The following is an 18,061-nucleotide window of genomic DNA, read 5'->3' on the forward strand; positions in this document are numbered from 1 at the left end:
CCCTGAGCCCTGGGGAGCCTTAACTTCATGCTGAGAGGCCTCGTGATGAGAGAATGCCTGGAAACATCTCTCACGTGCCACAAAGGAACAGCTGAGTTCCCTGGCCGAAGGCATGCTGTGGAGGTGTTTGGCTTTGCAACTGTTTTCATACTGGTGGCAGTATAGATTCACCTGAATGCCCACAGAGGGGAAAAAGAGGAACAAAACTCTTGATAAGCAATAAGGACTCCTGAGCTCACATTCCAGCTCCATCACTGACTTGCCCTTCACCTACAGAAGGATTTTGAACCACAGTTGGCAGCCTGAGGAACACCCCGTGTCTATGACAACATTCCAGCTTAGGAAAAAAAAAAGCCTTGAACAAAAACAGTCCAACATCTTAGCAGACATACTTACTCACCACATCCAAAGCAGTGCAGTCACCCATAATATTGCACCAGAAGAGGATTTACAACAGGGCCATGTTGGAAGTGTCACCGGGGACAATCCTGGAAGCCCCTGGGACTACAGCAATATCCTATATTCTGATACTGCATGCACACTGTTCCAACTATCCTCTCCACCAGGATTTACTTGAGACTACAGGAGATTCACACAACAGTAGTCAAGATTTGCCCGCTGCCCTCAGTCACCAGGGTCACCTGGTCATAGCAAAGGAGTTACCAAAGACATCAGGCAGAGCCTTGACTGCCCCTTGACTGCCCGGTCTCAGCCACACCAGGAAAGTCAACACAGCTGCTGATTCCAAAGCAAGGATCAAAGTGAGTGGAGCAGCAGGTATCCTGGAAACCAAGGGGACAACACAGCAGGGAAGCAGGTGCCTCCAGGCAGTAAGAGTAGGAGGAACACACCCAGTTTTCACACTCCCTCCCCTTTGGGCTGTCCATCCTGCTAGAAGCATAGGCTGGCCCCTCACTCCCAGTACAGCATCATGCAACTTTGCCCACTCTGCTGAGAAATCCTCTGCAGTAAGTAAAGACAAGACAGCAAGCACCTGCTGTTACCTCTGTGAGAGCTAAGGCTTGGAGCAAGGCCTCCAAAAGGCACTGTGAGCAGCAACAGAAGTGCCTTCCTGACCTGATGAGCTTCCCCAGGCCAAAACCCCAGCAATTTACTTAGATTGGAGCAGAAGCCATTTGCCCTATTGCTTAACAAAGGCAGTCCCACGGAGGCCTCTCCTTGCATCAGCATGATCCCTTTAACACTGAGATGCCTAGCCATCTGCCAAGACAGAAAGACTTGGGGAACAGGCCAGTGCAGATCTGGAACAAACACCAGATATACCCTTTGACTTTGCATATCTTGGGTAACTGCCCTGGATCAAGAGACAGAAAGCCAATGCTCACCTTGAAGCTGGGCACAGGTATCAGTAGTGCAGCACACCAAAAGGCCCCAACGCCTTCCTGGGATCTGTCCTTTTAGGGGCTGCTCTGACCTTCAGCCAAGGAAAAGTCCTTGTCCTGGAAGTTTTGCAACTAAGCTCCAAGATGGGATGAGTAAGGACAGCCCCTAGGAGAAGTGACTCACCCAGGGCTCACATGGGAAGTCTTGATATCAAAGACATCGGGGATGCTAAGCTGAGGGAACCGGAGGGAAGGTTTCAGCAGGACAAACGAGCTTGCAGTCATCTTATTGAGAACACACAGAGTCCTGCTCCACTGAGGGACAACACGTTAAAACACTCTTAAGGGCAGTATCTTCCCTCACAGGAGAGAGACAACAGGTCTAAAAGTGCTCACAGCACCCCTGGAGAGACTGAGGGGAGCAAAGGAAACCCATGGGATCTGCTGGCACTCTTCCCATCTCAGTCTGCCTCCTCTCAAAGTTCTCAAAAAGGCAACTGGGTCAAGTCTCCAAAGACCTGGCTCTTCTGCTCTGCACAAATGCCACATCAAGCATGCTGCCCTGCTGCCCTGTCACTCCTCTGAACACTTACAACACAAGTAACAAGCCTCTAAATTTAGGACAACTACTCATGCTCAAAGCAAACCGTCTTGGAGTAGGTGCCAGAGGGCTGAAAACCTTTCCCATGCATCTCATCATAAAATCTTCAGTGATGTGGTCATACGAGGCCAGGGCATGGCCATAGCAAAAATTCAGGCCCAGCACTTGCTTGAAAATAGTGGTGGCTTCCAATCTTTGGTCTGTAGAAACCTGCAAGTCCCTCCGCCAATTCAAAAGGATGTCTAAGAAGTAGCTACAGAACAAGTAATCCATATGCAAATACAATGAATTATACATATATACATGTATGTAGCAACTTCTACATAAAATGGTTATTTAAATTAAGATTATAATTAGGCTAGATTATTCTGCAGCTGCAGAGCCAGCAGTAGAGGCACAAGCTAACTGACAGACAGTAAAATGGCCTGCATGCAATCATGCTGGGGTACAAGCAAGTGCACCTGGGATGCTACTGGACAAATGTAAGTGGGTGCTTATTGCCAATAATGCTCCTTTCCAAGTGCCCCTGAGAAATCCTGTAGTCACATGTTGAACTGATGCAGTTCTAAATATTTTTAAATCCACCTTCCTCTGGATCTGTTCTCTGTACCAGGTTTTATGAAATTACAGCTTCAGAGACATGCAGCATTAGCTGGAGAGAGAAGACAACACTGCTGAGCTTTTGGGAGCCTGGCAGATGGGAGAGAGAGCAAGGAGAACAATTAAGAACTTACATTCAGCACTCCTTTTCAATAATCTGTGGTGGTCAACAAAAAGGCAGAACCAGCTGACAGTGACAGACAGACCAACTCTTTGAACTGGAAGGACAAACCATGGAGAAACAAAATGGTGCAAATCCTTCTCTTGGGTGCTCTGCCAAGAGGCTGAGTAGAAAAGAGTTCCCCCCTTCCAGTTTAAAATAATCACCATGACCAAAGTGGTACTTAAAAACAACCAATCAAGAAGCCCAAGGTAAAGCTAAGGGTCAGATTCTGTCCCACTCAGTAGGAATGAAGTAGAGCACTGAGCTGAGGTCCTGGGGCCTGAAAGGGACCATTCATTCCCCACCCGCAATGAAACCAGGGCTCCTGGTTTCCTCTGCTGAAAGGCGGGGGTGCCAGTGACCCTGCTGAGAGGAATAAGCATCTTTTCAGGCCAAACTGCAGCAGTACCTCCTCACCAGAGCAACACTCAACCAACCACAGAGCTGTTCCTGTTGGATGCCTTTAAGTGTGTAGTCCTGGGACGGGGCTGGTTCACCGTGGCCAAACCGGAGGCTGCAGAGGGGAGGACTGACAGCTCAGGTCACTGCTGTGCCCACAGTGGACTCCTGGCAGCCCTGCCCTGGGGCCAGCACAGGGAGTGGCTTGGTGAGCTGCTCTGCCAGCTCCAGTGCCCTTGCCACTGACTACTTCCTGGATTGCTGGGGATCTTTTCTGCTCTCCTGGATTGCAGGGGATCTTTCTGTTCTCTCTGTCCCTGTCTACCAGCTCAGGGGGCCGACTGCCCTAAGGATATTCAGTTTTACTGGTAAAGACTGAGACAAAGAAGGCTCTAAGCACCTCAGTCTTTTCTTCAGCCTTTATTGCTGCCTCCTCTGCATCCAATAAAGGATGCGGATTCTTTTTGGCCTTTTTTTTGTTGTTAGCATATTTATGAAAACACTTTTTATTACCTTTCACAGCACTGGCCAGACTGAGCTCTAGGTGAGCTTTCGCCTTTCTAATTTTCTCTCTACATGACCTAACAATGCTCTCGTACTCTTCCTGAGTTACCTGCCCCTTCTTTCAAATGTCACAAACCCTTTTTTGCCTCCCTTGGCTCCTGCAAAAGCTCCCTGTTCTACTAGGCCAGTTTTCTTTCCTGCTGGCTCATTTTTGGCACATAGGGACATCCTGCATCTTTAAAATTTCCTTCTTAATGTATGTTCACAGCCTTCCTGGACCCCCTTTGCTGACCTCCTTCCTTACTTCATCAAGAACTGAAAACTCTGTAATTTCATGGTCACCGTGCCCCAGACTGCCTCCAACCACCACATCTCCCACCAGCCCCTCTCCGTAAATAGCAGGTCTCGGAGGCAGCACCCCTGCTAGGCTCTCTGACCAGCTCTGTCAGAAGTTATCTTCCACACAGCCCAGGAATCTCCTAGACTGCCTTCTCTCTGCTGTGTCGAGCTTCCAGCAGACATCCAGCAAGTCTCCCACAAGAAGAAGGGCTGGCAACCACGAAGCAGCTGCTTATAGAATAATTCATCTGTCTCTTCATCCTGGTTGGGTGGTGTGTAACACACTCCCCCCAGGGTGTCTGCTTGGTTAGCCTTCCCCAGATTCTCACCCAGAGGCACTCAACCTTATCAACACTACATCTGAGCTCTCAATAGTCAAAACACTCCTGAATAGACAGGCACTGCCTCTCCTCCCTTGACTGTCCCTTCTGAAGAGCATAGAGTTATCCAGTGCAGCACTCCAGTCACGGCAGCCATCCCACCATGTTTTCATGATGGTGCCTATGTCATAGCTTTCCTGCTGCCACACTGCCTCACAGCTTCCTGTGCACCTCCTCGCTGGCAGAGCGTGGGAAACTGGAAAGTCCTTGATTTCGAGTGAGTAGTACTTAGCAGCAACTAAGGTATCAGCATGTTATCAACATTGTTCTCATATTAAATTCAAAACAGCACTGTACCAGCTACTAGGAGGAAGATTAACTCTATCCCAGACAAAGCCACAACACTGACTTAAAAAGCTGTCCTGGAAAAAGCCTCCTGTCTTGGTATGTACCAAGCATTCCACAGCTCTGAGCCAGCATGAGCCAAACATGTCCCTTCCCACTCCTGAAACAAAGGAAAAAGGGAGGAAATCACCATCTCTGGGCAGCATCTGAGGTACCCTAGCAGGTATTTCTTTCTTTGGTTTCTTCTCCTCCCTGCAATACACCTGTTAGGATCTGAACATCGGCATCCCTGCAGATCCTCACCCATCGCATCTCCTCACCCCACACACCACTCCCAGAGCCTTCATTTAAACACTGAGCTCTCCTGAAAACAGGCTCTAAGAAAGTAGAAATTAAAATTACCTGCTTCAATCTGCTGCAGCAAAACTTGTGTGCATCCCTGGTCACTCCATGGAGATCCCAGACTTTTTTCCTTCTGTGCCTCCCAGGAGGTCCAGGTTCTTAGCAGAGATGCAAACTAGAAGAACTCACCATCTCTGCTGGAGCCTGGGGACTTGGTCCCCTGCCAGATACAGCAAGAGGGCACATTATTACAAGTACATACACACTTTGGTCCCATTTCATGGTGTCCCTTTGACTGTAACAACTTCATTTTCTCAATGATGCTCCTGCATAGGCTCATGACAGCCAAGAGCAGCCCAGGCCTTGCAAGCCCAAGCTTACAAGGCAGAAACAGCAAACAGGTAAAATAAATAGAGGGAGTAGGGGCAGGCAGGACACCTGCACCTCACAGGTAACTTGCAGAAAACCTGATCAAAACAGTGCAAGCACATCAACAGCTTTTCAGTACCACTCTTCCTGCTCCTCCTCCTAGCTCATACTCAACACAAAGAGCACGATCTGTGATTACTGAAGAAGGTTGAAGACAAGAAGAAATGCAGGAAGTCTCCTGTGCATGCACAGTAGTCTTGGCTGAAAAAAGCCCCCAAAATGTTTATCTCACTAGTTTTAGAATCAGTGCAGGAATTTGCTATCCCACATACAGAACTACTGAAACAGAGATACATGTCACCATCCTGGACTCAAAGACTTCATCATTCCAGAGTGGCGGAACACAAAGCATAACCTGCAGCTTCTGTGAAAAAAGGAAGGGGAAAAAAAACCAACCAAACCAACCAAACCAACCAAACAACAAAACCAAAACAACCCCCCAAACCCCTGGTGGCAAACATCCTGGCAGCATTCCATGGGACCTAGCTAAGTGCTGTGCATGGCAAGACCCAGAACAGTAAAAGAAACCAAGGATCACAGTGCTGCAGGAAATGAAGTTACTTGCAACTATTTTTGCCCTTTTACAAGAACCTTGCTCTTTTGCAGTCTCAAATACGAGCAGCACCAGAATACATAAGCCACTTCCTCTGCCTCAAAATCACCAAGGGGAAACAAGGGAGACAATGAAGCAAAATTACTATCAGTACCTAGCATATAACCTGATTGGAGCAGAGTTCAAGCGTGGGTTGCTAAAGTTTATTTCTGTAAATTTCCGCCTCCCAGTCTGTGTCATATTTCGCTGATTCATTCTACAGATCCTCTTCCACCGACAGCGTAGAGCATAGGAAATATCCAGGGCTGGTTGTTTAGTAAACCTGCACTGAAAGTTCCCTTCCTTCTACTGCGCCTGCCGGTAATTCCCTTCGCAGCTCTGCTCATTAATAAAAACACATCACAACAAAAGAGAGCCGCACACATACACACCTCGCCCAAATTGCCTCCATACCGGCTGGTCCTGAGTCACCACCAGTGATTAACTGTTGCCATGCACTGAGGAGGACATGATTATTAAATTAATAGGGGCTGCTTAACCTGGCTACAAATATACATGAGTTCTTTGTGCCTTAGTGAGCTAATAAGGCATGTGCTAATTACATTAATTCAAACAAGCCCAGCACGCCCCGAGGGCAAAGGGAGAGAAGGGCGCAGCAAACCCAAGCTCTTTCATAATAGCTGTGAGAGAGCGGAAAGTACTTGCCTTGACACAGCTTTTGGAGAAGCACAAGAAGGCTGCGGCTGGCACCCTACGGCTCACTCAGCCCAGCGGCTGCCTGGTTAAAGTGCAAAATCCCTGCTCATTCACCCAGCCCTTGGTGCACTGATAGACACAGCATCCTTTCTTCGAAGTGCCAGCCAGCTTGTCTCTTCCTATCTCTGTGGCCCAGAGCACAGGGCAAGCCTTGGGATGACACCCTGCTGCTTTGGGACTGTGAGCCTGGGACCCTGCTGGCAGCCCCCTTCCCACAGTACCACAGCAGCCTCAAGCCCTGGGGCAGCACCAAGGGCCATCATCCAGCCATCCAGCTCCTCATACAGTCCCATCTCCTCCCCATCCCCAAAGTCAGCCAGGACAGCTCAGCCAGACGGGCAGCACGCAGCTGGCAGCGGGCCCTTAACCAAGTTAGGCCACCCCAACACACTCCCTAAACCTACCTGGCAATGGAGGCAGGCAGAAGGGACAGTTGCACCTCCCATGTCAAAACGGCAACAGAGCCTTCAGGAACAGAACAGGCTGCAGCAGGGAGAAGCAAGAGGACAGCGGGAAAGAGACACACAATCCCAGCAAGGTTCAGATATGCTCAGAGAAGAGCGTCCCATCTCTCCAGCCCAAGGGTAAGCAGATCCCTAACCTCTGTCACCCCTGGAGAGCAAGGCTCAGCATCAGCTGTGCTTACACCGAGGTGTCTGCTAAGAACTGTCACCACTTCCGGGCATGCAAGGGAAGGAAAGGAAGAGGAGGGGAAGTTGGTCATATTTCTTCACACCTCCAAAGACACATGCTCACCAAGTACTTTCTGAAGGAAGTGCTTTTCCTCTAAGCACTAGGGGACTGTACTGGAGCAAAGCAAAGGTGTTAGGGGTTTTTTTCCCCTCTCTTCCCACTTCTTCCTATACTGCATGCATCTGGCAGTACACAGGGCCATATCTACCAGGTGGGAAAAGCCACCACCTTTCTCTTGCTGCTTTGCTATGTGAATTTTAAGTGTTATAAAGGCATGATGCTATCTCTCGGCATCAAAGAGAGAATCTAAAACCAGGCACCAGGTGAGAGCCAGTGCTGTACAAGGGTAGCACAACATAATTTTTTCTGCACAGAGAGGCACTGGTGCAGGCTCAATGCAGTCTTGACAGTGTGTTGGCGGAGAAGGTGCAAAGATTTTCATGAAGAGAACAGTACCAGGGATTTTTAGCCACTGGAAAATGCCACATGATTTACTTTCCCAGCAGAGACTGTGATTACTCAACCATTTGTCCAGCATAACTTCAGACTACTGATCTTCCTTTCCCCAGCAACTCTAAGAACTCATTTTGGACCAGGCCTATTCCCAGGTCACGTGTAGCCGTGAACACACAAATGCTTGTGTTGACATAAGCACAGAGAGACAAGAGTGGAAGCTGGGCTGTTCCTCTTGGCAGCGGCCTGCAGCAGCCTGCTGAGTGCACCAATAAAGTAAACCAATATACAACAATAAAATAGAACAAGAATCCCTCCAGGGAAGCCTGGTAGATAAGAGCTTCTGGGCCCTTAACAAAATTATTTAAAAGGCCTAGTAACCCTGTGGGTCTGTATGTCAACTGATAGCTGTCACTCAAGAGTCCCAAAGAGGCACTGCTGAGCCTGGCTGGAACTGCAAAGCATCCCACAAACCCCGCATCCTGTCCCTGTAGCAAAGCCACAGCGCACGGACAGCATCAGCCACCCGCACGGGAACCAACGCTAACGTTGCAGGTTAATGAAACAAGACCTCAGGGCCTGAAAGGTTGGATCCTTCCCACATCACCCTTTGGAGTCAGGAGCTAGGCTCCACCTAAAGCAAGGTGACAGAGAAGCATCAAGCAGAAGCCACCGTGTAAGCATGCCCACACTGGTGTACATGCTGCAACCTCAGCTGCCTACTAGAGTCAAGGCTGTATTTCAGGTGCCTTTTGTACAAGAGACCAGACATGGAGGATTGACAGGAAAACAAAAAGACATTTCCCAGCCTTTCAAGCATTTTGCAACAGCAGGTAGAGACCTCTGTGAACAACAAAGCTTATCTCATTACTTCTCAGCGCCAAAGGCAGAATTTCACAAATGCTCCCAGCGCACTAGAAGAAATGCCACTTAAATGTCACGTTAGTCAATATTCCTTGCCTCTCAGCCACAGGACACTCCTGCTGCCAGTCCCTTTGCTGTGGGGGTACATGAACACAATTGCTCTGCTCCTGCATTGCCAAGAGCCCTTCTCGCCTCCCACCTCAGCTGTTTTGCTTACGCCAAAACTGTTCAGATCACAGCAAAATGGTTCCTTGCTAAAGACACATCAGCAGCCCCACATGGGTCATGTGCTTCTGAAGAGGTTAGCAGCTCCTCCAGGGAAACTTAGGCACACTCTGTGACAAGCAGAGGAATTGTCAAGGGGACTGCAAACACCGCCTGATGGCTCAGGAGTCTGTGGCATAATCCATTCACCCTGTTCACCAGAGTGCTGTGAATCAGCAGGCTGGCAAGGCAGGCAAGGCATTCCCAGCAGGAAGACAATGTGTTTTGGAGACTGCAGGCAAATGAAAACGCATCCAGTCCTGCTCACCAAAACAGAGTGCAGGGAGATGAGTAACACAAGAAGGGAAAAAGAGGAAATGTGAAGTATATCAATGTTTATGTGACTTGGACAGTCATTCTCTAAACATCAGATGTCTCACCTGGCTACTTCATATGCACAGTCCAATCCTGCTACCAGGCAGAGAGATCCACAAGAATTTACCTGACACATCCTCAGGGAAGCAATTCATCTTGCATTGCTGCAAATCTAATCAAGAATTAGATCTATTTTCAAAAAGTTTCCAAAAGAAAAACATTCCTGAAGAGCACCTCACAATTCTGCTCTAATTACCAATTCTGTCTCACAAAGAGTGCATGGCAGGAACAGCAGGCAGCAGTAGGCACAAGGAATTGTCATGCCAGTGAGCAGTGGAACAGCCATGTTGCCTTGGAAGACTGGCAACAGTTTAGCAATGCAAGAACTAGACATACTGTTCTGCTCCAGAGGTCCTTGGACAAGGACTTCTGGGCTCCAATCCATAATCCAACTGGAGTCAGCTCTGAACTGACATGGGAACCTGCCTGCCCCAGAGCAGAGCCCACTTCAAGACGTGATGCAGCACTCTGCGGGAAACACGTTCTCCCTCCCCTGCAAGAGCAGTAATCTGGTCAGGGAGAGGAAGAGGGGAGGCTGGCCACAGCAGCCAGCTCTGCCAGAGCTCATCAGCGCTCCCAACCGTGACATGTAAACCCTTTCCCATGCCCTTTCAAGCTGCCAGCAGGTTTGCCAGCTCACATGTAGCAGGCGTGTCCAAACAGCACGTGCCCTTCACCACAGCTGACCCATTTGTTTCCAGCTCCACACCACCTCGGTTTGCACCAACACAGGTTCAGGACACTGCACCAACACAAGGGACAACCCAGTGTCAGATGACCCTACGGCCTTCCTACATTCTCAGCAAGACCTCACAAGCTGCAGAGCAGCTCTGCAGCCTCTCTCACAAGCTGACTCTGTGAGTGTGCAAACTGCCCACGGCTCACCTCCACCAGACCAGCCTGACGAGCGGGCATGGCTGAACCTCACCACAGGGAAAATGGGAGCTTGCTCCGCACGGGGCCCCGGCAGAGCCACAGGGACTGAGTCAGAGGTGTGCAGATGCCTCCTGAGCACAGGAGGCTGTGGGAGCAGCCTGCTCAGCCTCCCTGGAGCGTGCTGGCAGGGAACACGCTGCATGGCGCACGCGGGCACGCACCCACGCACGGCTCGGCAGCGACCTGGCATTTCTTCCCCCCTTCCCAGAGCCAAATTCAGACCATCTGTTGAAGTATTTCTGCAAATCATCCCTCTTTTGGGAAGGGCCGGGGGCTGAGTTTAGTTGTTTATATAGTGTCTGGCATTTCTGCAGTGCTTATCACTTCAGCATCCAAGCTATTTCTTTCAAGCTCTCCATTAGTTTGGAAGAACTAGTGTGAGGCACCAGAGAATCTACATTGTAAGTTCCTGCAAAAAAAAAAAAAAGGGGGGCATCAAAAAGGCAGCTGCTCAGTTCATGCACACATTTAGCTGCTAATAAAGCATGTGGGGCTAATTCAGGAGAAAGGGGTCAGGCCAACACAATGAGTTTTACATCCTCTGAAAAACTACTATACTTACAAAATAGCCTTCATAAACAACAACTGGTCCCGTTGCCTTACAGAGAAGAGCTCAGCCTGCCCAGGGCATGGTAAAGGAAGCTAGTACTGCTATCCTTAAGAAAGCCAACACAAACCGAAAAAGGGAGATGAAACACCTAGAAGAAGAGACCATTTACTAGATCAGATCATACTTCCTGCAACAGCTGCCATGGCAGTTGTGTGTAAGTGGCAAACCCCTGGAGTGCTGATGTTCCCATCAGATTGTAAGGGACAAGATCAGAGACAGACATCGCTTACCCTAGGTTACACTCTAAATCTGTAGCAAAGGAGAAAGCAGGACCCAAATTCACAGTAAGCCCCTCACACAGCCTGTCCCTAAAACAAAATTTCTTCTTTTTCATAAATGCCTAGCTATCACAGAGCAAAGAGAATAGCACTGAACAAGGCACTAAACATGCTCCCAGTCTGCACATGGCTTTGAAGAAGGTGTTTCCAGCTCATCAGACCCATCAGGCAACAGGGAACTGCCTTTTTCTCCGTCAAAGCGTGCAGGCAGCAAACCCATTAAGGGCAGTAAGGTGTCAGACACCACAGTGACAAGGACACAGATGGAGCAGCAGAAATGAGGGTGGCCCAGACTAAGCACACCACATGCTACATCTCCTTTCCAGGCACTTATCCACACCAAAGCCAGCACTGGTCCAGCTTGGAGCTCTCACACCACACAGTGTAGCCCCTTGCCAAAACAAAAAGGCTCCACTGAAAGCTGCAGTTGAATTCAGAAATGAAGGATCATGGCTACTGGACTTCTTTCTGGCTTGATCCAAACCAATTGCTCACTTGCACAACATCTGTCTCCTACTAAAATAACCTGCTGAAAGTCCCCTATCTTTGTGCTCTAATTAAAATAGAAAAGCACATAACTCTCTTCCCAAACAACTCCTCCAAGCCAGTTACCCAGTGCAGAAGCATCGCTTTCGTATATATGAGGGGAATATTTCCTTCCCTCTCCCCACCCTGTCCACAAAGCTCCTCATAGCTGGGACAGCTTTCAAATTGAGAGTATGAGCCCCAAATATAGAGTCAAAACTCCAGGTGGGGCAGGCACAGTCTTTGGTGTGACTTAGTAATTTCCAGCTCCTCAAGTTCATGCTATTTGGGGAAACTTAGCTGAGTCAAAACCAGACTCTCTCCTGCTGGCTTCGGGATAATTGCCTCAAACACAGGAAAGAAAAAAACAATCCAGACAGCTCTCCTGATATGCCATACATACAGCATCAGTGCCAATGGAAGGAGCAGGGCACAGGAAGGTTTGACAAGATGCAGTCACCCACCCACAATGGGACTACTAAAACAAGTAGAGGCTGCAAAGAGCTTTAACAAAACAAAATAAGACTGCATTCCTGTGAGCAGCTCACCAAAGGCTGTATGATGATCAACACAGTTAAATTATGATCAACAGAGACCCCATAAATTAAATAAACAGTAACCCATCATATTCCTATCAAGCATTGCTGCTCAGGTGCTTCTCCCTTCCCTGAGCATGTAATCTCCACACAGACAGCCCACCTAAGGCAGAAAATGTTCAAAGTTTTAATATTTGCAGATGTGTAAGAGGAAACTGCCAGACAGAAATCCAAAACACCCACAGTCTTTTCATTACGTTTGTCTGGGATTTTGCCTTGTTTTCTAAAGCTTTTGTACCTCCTGTTACTTTATCTTCACAGTGACTTGAACTACCAGGCAATCAATACTGCAAGGTTAAAACAACATCCAAGTTTGGCATTGGACAGCTCAATCCACATCCTCCTTCCTGCTATCTTTGTGCTGGAAGGCAAACAGAAGAGGATAGGAAAAAAATATTTATCTGCTGTTAGGATTAGCTGGAGCAACACAGTGTTAGCTCTAGCAAGCTGCCACTGTTAGCTGGATATGGCCAAGTGACAGTCCCCAAGCCAAGCGGGTACAGCCAGAGCACTCAGCCTTGCTGAAGGAGGATGCCTTCATTACATCACGGTGCCAGAGAAGCTGAAACACACTGCCCTGTTACACCTCAGACACCTCCCTGGCAGAGAACAGGCACTTGCAGTCACATCCCTGCTGTCTCACTGTAGACAGACAACTGTGCAGCCATTTATGAGGAATGCACCATGGAACACAGGCATGGTATTCAAGATTTTCAAGAGAAACAAATAAAAACAATGCACTGCCTACAACAGGAAGCATCTCTAGCTCATTTGCCATGATAAATAATTAACAATTCCATCTCTCCCAACCTGTAGTAGTGCAGATATTTGGTCACCTCTAAGAGAGCCTGAATATGCAAACATGGACATTAAAGCAGCTTTTGCATTTCCTGAAAACACAGTTAAGGATTTAGGAGAATGCATCATGGATATAAAAGAAATAATCACCAGTCCTTATGTACCTGCAGTAGCAGAAGGCAAAATGCTGTGAATAGGCAGATTCTTCCCCATCCTGCACTGTTGCTGTAGAAGGAGCAGTACAGACATTTGTCCTACACAGTATTGCAGATTTTAACAGGAGAGAAGAGGCAGCTGGGAGAAAGACATGTCCAACTGGAAACTTAACAGGACATTAACAAACTTGTAAGTGATAGGCTAAACAGGCTGTGGGACCAGGCTCTTCCTGTTGCTCGAGGGCTCCCACATGATGTTCAAATTCAGCTGGTGCAAACTAAATTTGCTACGCTGTCTGCTAGAGCTGTATGAACTTCCTCCACTAAAGCGTGAAGGTGCTCAGCTCTGGGATACCACTGACGGGCCACCAGCTGTGTAGAAATCTCATTCTAGGGAAAAAGAAGAAACAGAGGGGGGAAACAACAAACAAACAAACAAATCCACAACAAAACAACATGGGAAAAAAACACCGTTAAAAAGCAGGGCCAAGAAGAAGGCAGGCTTAGGAAGAAATATCTCTCAGTTCTGAAACAGCCTAGAAAAGGGGAAACTGCAGAAAATCCCTTCACAGGGCATTAGTATCCTATCTTAACACACATGAACTGCAGCACTCAGGATCATTTGTCCCACCCATTCCAAACCTGGTTTGGTTCCACATCATCTCCTCAGCCCAGACTCTCCTAACAACGGAACAAAAATATTTTGCATTTTTCCAACCCTTTTCCTTTCCCCTTGGGGTCTAGTTCAAAGCTCTTTTATGTCATTCTGACAGCACAATATGATTTTAGGCAGATAAACCCAGCCCATTAAGAGATACACCCTGTGTAGACCTCTCGCTGGCGCTGGAAAGTTGGCAGTACAAAAGATTTGCAGCTCCCTGCCTGCAAGTGAGACCAGGGATCAAGTGACAAAAGCAAGCATCGTGTGGACCAAGGCAGACCTGCTGCTAGCCAGCACCAGGGGACGAGTCCCTCTGCAGTTATGGTCAATGCTGCTAAACTTTGCTTCCCACCGCACAAGCCTTTCATCCCTTGGACCTCACAAGGACATCCCACCTTCCAGTAGCTACTCTGAATCTGGAAATTACTCTCCAGGGGCATTTTATTTTTGCAGTGGGGTGAGAGTCCAGAGGCTTACCAACATCTGTGAAACAAGTAACTGCCAGCCCCGCAGCAAACCCAAGGGCTGACCCTTTGGAGGAGCGGAGATGGAGATTGTGCATCCTTACCCCACACCCAGGTACTCCTTGCTGAGGAGGAAAGCACAACTCATCAGTCACCCATCTTACAGCCCCCTGGCTGCAGATTATTCAGATAAAACCCAGAGTGTGCTAAGGAAACTTCCTTGTTTGACCACCCAGGAGCCATTCTCTCTCACTCTCCCCATTCCAAGACTTTCACTGCTGGGACCAAAGTCCCTTCACAGCAGATGGCCTCAGTGACCCCAAGGGTGCCTCTTTTGGCTCCCTGCACACCCCACACTCACAGTCAGACAGGGTTTCCTTACTGGCTCAGCCCTGGGTTTCCCACAGCAGTCTCAGATGTCTGGATCCTCTAAGTAATTTAATCGTGGTGCGGTGACACAAAACCAGCTTGACCTGGTGCCTCTGGGGAGGGACCCCTAACAAAAGCATTCCTGGGGTTTTATACTCTTCCAGTTTGTGCATCCAGACAGTCTGGGGTCTTCTTGCTGAGTCATCAGCTCCTGCCGTATCCCTGTGCCCTTTGCTGTCCAAAGGGTCAGCAACAGGTCACAGCCCCTTTCCTGGGGCTCCTGACATTTCCCCTGTGCAGGGCACAACCTGCAGTTCACGCTGTAGCTGCACACCCAGCTATCAACACTGGGTGTATTCCTCAAGAAGTGCCAAAGATAGTTAACTATTTTCACAGCATCACGTGGTCATCACACACCCTGCAAAAATGATGTTCCCTAGATTGGGCTTTAACCTTCAAGGAAACGCTGTTATCACAGGAATCTGCAGAACTGGGCCCCTGGTCAGGGATGGTGGCTCTACACACAGATTTTATTCTAGCTAAACACAGCATAACATTTACTCACCTGAAAACACAGCCGCTGCCACCCTACTCTTGGAAATTTCTCCCTCCTACTATTTCACAATTCTCTGGATGACAACAGTTATGCAAGTACAGCTGAATAGGCACATGAAACGCTTAGAGCTTCTAAGCAAGACTTTCCTCAAATTTCCCTTATCAGAGCACAGCTCCAAATCTTATGGCTCCTGGGTTTCAAGGCACACCAAGCACCAGCCACTGTGCCTCTGTCCCTTCTCTCCATCACACCTTTGCCCGGCCAGAGACCAACAAGACAAAACACGACGCGCAAGCGAGCAGGGGGCTGCTTCCAAATGGACATGCTGCTGTCACCTTGGCCAGCCAGGTAGGTATTTCCCCCATCTGGCCCACTAAATCTTGTCAGGAAAAGGGGAGCAAATGGCCTTGACAGGCTGTCAGTGAGTTCTACCTTTTAGTAACTTAATACAGCCCACTACCCCTTCCTAAAACGGCAGCAGGAAGATGCTCAACGGCTCTGGCATCCCAGTAAGACATTAACAAGATTGCTGGGCATCAAACAGGACCGCAGACTCGAGCCGAGCAGGGCTTCTGTTTACAACACAGATTCGATCCCTTTTCCATCTCAGCCATCCATCTGTGCCACAGATCGCCACCACCCTCAAAATATAACACTCCTTACTACAGCGGGCACTCGGTGAACAGACGAGCCCAAGGGCACAGCACCAGGAGAAAAACTGCACCTGTATGAACAACTACAAGCAGCAGCATGCAGTTAAAAATCCTACGGGCAAGACATTCAGAGGGGTAAAGCCTCATTAAATCCTGGTGTTTATTTTCAGAGGAAGAGGTTAGAGGAACTCCTCCTATTAAACCTTGCCTACTCCTTTGTTTATAACAGCCTGCAAAGCAAAACAGAAGCAGAGGATAAGAAGACAACCACCACCCCAGTCCTGCACGACACATCGTTATCAGCACCACTCTAGTTCAGCCTCCTTTTGCTTGGCACTGCCAAAAAGCGAGTTCTTGAGAAGCAAAGCCACAGTTACTTGCAGTGATCAAAATCACTGCAGATGTCATCCAAACAACAGCAGCACCACGAAGTCAGATCCTTACAGCAGCGAGACTCTCAGAGATTAGCATTCTAATATAAAAACACTCACTAATTAACTGTAAACATCTAACAGCTAAAATACATCACGCCAAATAAATATAGCTGGGATCCTGCCCTGACACCTGGCAAGGTGTATAAACTAAAAGCTGAGAAGCCTTGCAGGAAAAAGGCTGGGACACTGGAAAATCCGATTTCTACAACTTCACCCTCACCCAGCAGCTGCAGAGGGTGCAGCAAGAGAGAGGATGCTCAGGGTCCAATTCCCAGGGTGACCTTGAGGAAATCCCACAGTCTGTCCACATTTCCACTTTCCCCGTCCACTGCAAGAAGAGCACAATAACCTTGACCTACCTCAAAGAGGCAGGGATCTGGCTTAGGAGAGTCTGGAAGGAGCTCAGAGAGGCTTAGATGCAGGACCTGCGCTGCGACCGGGGCGGTCAGGGAATCCTACGAACCGCCCCAGAAATCAGAAGCCCGAGTAAACTCGGAAATCGCTTTCAGTATAAAAAGCGGCAGCTCCGGAGCACTAAAGGGCTCGCTGGAGCCGCACACGTGTCACCCGCAATTCCCCCGGCGCGGGCAGGGGAGAGGAAGGCGCAGCCCCGCGCCGGGCGAGGACAAGCCCCGCACCACGGCAAGCGGGGGGCATCTGCCCCGGGCCCCCCACGCAGGCAGAGAGACCCAGCCCGGCGAGGAGGGGAGGCGCTGGGAAGGCTTAAAACCCTCAGGGTGAGGAGGGGAAGTGGCGGCGGGCAAGCGGAGCCCGCAGCTCCGGGAAGAGGAGGGAAGGAGGGTACCTGGGGAGCCCGCAGCCCCCCGGGGCGAGGAGACGGCCCTCCAGGGCCCGGGGGCGCAGGAAGGGCGGCCGGCACACCCCCGAGATGAGGGGCCGGGGTAAGCGGCGGCGGGGCCGGCGCAGCGGGAGCCAGGCCGGGGTAAAAGAGCGGCATCCCGGCGGCAGGAGGGGCGGCGGCGGCCCCGGCGGCGCCTCCGGAGGGCTTGGGAAGGGCCGTGCCCCACTTACCGGGCGGCGGCGGCGGCTCCCGCCGGGGCCGGGGACGGTGCGGCGCGGGGTGCGGAGCTCCTGGCGCGGCGCGGCCCGGCCCGGCTCAGCTCTGCCCCCTCCGGCCGCCTTCGGCGCAGGAACCGCCGCCGCCGCCCGGCCCTCCCCGCCGGGGCGGCCGCCGCGTCCCCATGGCAACGCGGGCCGGGGAGCCCGGGGATCGCCGCCGCCTCCCCCGGCATGGCGCGGGGTGCCCGCGCTGCCCCGACGAGCACCCCCGGCCCCCGCCCGCAGCCGTCTTGCCACACGGCAGGACGCCGGGCGAGCGACAGCGGGGAGAAATAATAAGTCTGTCATCTGTACCCGGGGGAACGGCCTGAAGTTGTGTCAGGGCAGGCTTAGGCTGGGCATCAGAAAAAGGCTCTTCACCTAGGGGGTGGCTGGGCACTGGAACAGGCTCCCCAGGGAAATGGTCACGGCACCAAGCCTGGCAGAGTTCAAGAAGCATTGTTTGGACAATGCTCTCGGGCACATAGTGTGACACCAGGGGATGTCCTGTGCAGGGCCAGGAGTTGGATTCGATGATCCTTGCAGGTCCTTCCCAACTCAGCTTATTCTGTGATTCTGTCATTCCTTCAGGATGCCAGCCAGGCCCGCTGTGCCCATTGGGTC

The 18,061-nt window shown here is 50.1% G+C and overlaps 1 protein-coding gene across 4 annotated transcripts in view; it reads right to left on the bottom strand.

The window, feature by feature from the left end:
* The window catches only part of SLC25A22 (solute carrier family 25 member 22), a 51,878-nt gene extending 34,383 nt beyond the window's left edge, over positions 1-17,495 (bottom strand). Inside the window, exon 1 of one of the 4 annotated variants that reach the window (XM_040067804.2) lies at positions 17,411-17,495. The gene's annotated coding sequence lies outside the window, so the exon portion shown is untranslated. Of the gene's footprint in view, positions 1-5,016; positions 5,145-6,369; positions 6,435-16,737; positions 17,022-17,410 lie in introns of those variants that run through there. The other 3 variants (XM_040067805.2, XM_040067806.2, XM_040067808.2) reach the window with 3 other exon arrangements.
* Positions 17,496-18,061: the final 566 nt, after the last annotated feature.

The sequence above is a fragment of the Hirundo rustica genome, chromosome 6 (genome assembly GCF_015227805.2).
Source record: "Hirundo rustica isolate bHirRus1 chromosome 6, bHirRus1.pri.v3, whole genome shotgun sequence".
Lineage (NCBI taxonomy): Eukaryota > Metazoa > Chordata > Aves > Passeriformes > Hirundinidae > Hirundo > Hirundo rustica.